Source organism: Euprymna scolopes, chromosome 37 (genome assembly GCF_053919585.1).
Source record: "Euprymna scolopes isolate OS-2025 chromosome 37, ASM5391958v1, whole genome shotgun sequence".
NCBI classification, from domain to species: Eukaryota; Metazoa; Mollusca; class Cephalopoda; order Sepiida; family Sepiolidae; genus Euprymna; species Euprymna scolopes.
Window position 1 is genome coordinate 50407465 of NC_136518.1, and position 2004 is coordinate 50409468.

Genomic DNA, 2004 nt, shown 5'->3' on the forward strand with positions numbered 1-2004 from the left:
ACCACCAATAAAAGATAGACAACCATAAAAACCACCTAAGGATGTGGGAAATTTTTAATCAAGGGCAATAAATAACTACCACGCCAAAATAATCACTTGGCACCTACCTATTAATAGCGGTTTAAACACGAAAAAAAGCATCTCCCCTTTTCCTATCACACCTCTGAAAAAGAACCCGACTTCTCACATTCATAAAGGAGTACACCCCAATTTTCCTCGGAATACACATCTCATCCAAATATACCCTCCTTGGCCTTTTGGTCAAGATCAAAGTGTAGTATCTGTTCTTCAGATGCTGCACTTCTATTTCTTGTTCTCTTTCGGAGGAGGAGAAATCCTTCACGACTGAGACAATTTTTATTTTTGTACCTTTTCTCCACGTTAAAAAACGACCCTGGTGTCTAACTTTGTCCCGTGGGGAGGCATAGTAAATAGGTACATCTCATCCAAATATCATACAAAAACTAATGTGGTCTTGACACCCGTTTCATTATCAAATTGTTTTTGGTGTGATGAAGTGCCCCTGAATTGGGACTTGAATGAAACATGTATGCACTTATGATATTTGTATAATAAACAGACTATATATATATATATATATATATATATATATATATATATATATATATATATATATATATATATATATATATATATATATTGTTGTGGAGACGCCTACGAATTAACATAGGCGAATGAGTGAGATATAAAAAGGTATCAATCACCAATACCGGGGAGTCCGGCAACGACCGTCGCTTATGCTGCCTCCAGTAAGACATGCAACACGCCACCTGCCGGAATATCTCCAACTGAAGTATATCGGAAGACATGTAAATATGTATATAACTTTTCTTCCTAATATATTATTGTATACCTTTACTTTCCGTGTTCTTGTTAATTGTTGTGCAGGCACAACATATATATATATTGAATAAAAATCAGTTTCAAAAGGAAAACAAACAAAATCCACTAGATTGTACGATCGTTTCAGGAGCGATGTTCATTTTATTTAATATTGACAATAATTTGACAAAATTTTGTTATTTAATAACAAAGTCTCCTCATCAGCAAAAATAGGAGGGGAACAGTTAAAGACACCAATATAAAATTAGAATTTTAGTCGTGTGTAAGGTAGATATTCCTGGAAATATTTAAAAATAAAATTAAAATTAAAATAAAATAAAATAAAAACTAAGTTATTAATTTTATATTGAAAATGAAAATGAGAAAGTAAAATAGAAAATTAGGTTAAAAGAAAAAACAAAAAATGATTTTTTTATATAAAAATATATGCATATGCCTTCTTTATCTCCATTATAAAATCTGTTTCAATTTGAGTAAGTCTATCCTCTGGCATGCTGTTATTTTTCGCCTTCTAGTTAGAATAATTACTTATCGTTTATATTACTTTAAAACTCTGTTCTAATATACGGTTGATCAGTTTTTATCGTTGGAACGCCAAAATTTTAAATTCAAAATTTATTGAATTAAACAAGGGAGATAACTGCAAATTTTGAAAATAAAAATAAAAGAAAAAAAATAGAAAAACTTTTATTCATCAAAGGGAGATAACTTCTATATTAAAATTCTATAGCAATACGTCCACACTTTTAAACCGAAAGACGAGATTTTTTCTGGTTGTATTCATAAACGTTATTTTAAATTTGACAAACTTAAACCACCATAGAATAATGAAATCTGATTTAAACCGTTTTATAATAAATAATTTGATAACTAATATTATTATTTTACTCATTTTATTAGTATTATTTCTATTACTGTCATCATTATTATAATTCTTATTATTAACTCATTATTATTTATTTATGTATTTTCATTATTATAACTATTATTAGCTATTTATTATAGTGTCACTAAGATTTTATCATTAATATTATTGACGTGTTTTATTTTTAATATATTAAGCGTTATAATAAATAAATAGTTGATCCCTAAAATAATTAAGTTATCTCTCTTTGATCAATAAAAGATTTTATATATATA

At 28.0% G+C, this 2004-nt stretch overlaps 1 pseudogene; it reads left to right on the forward strand.

Moving 5' to 3' along the window:
- The first annotated feature begins 240 nt into the window (after positions 1 to 240).
- LOC145261413 (U2 spliceosomal RNA) lies at positions 241 to 464 on the forward strand (annotated as a pseudogene).
- Positions 465 to 2004: the final 1540 nt, after the last annotated feature.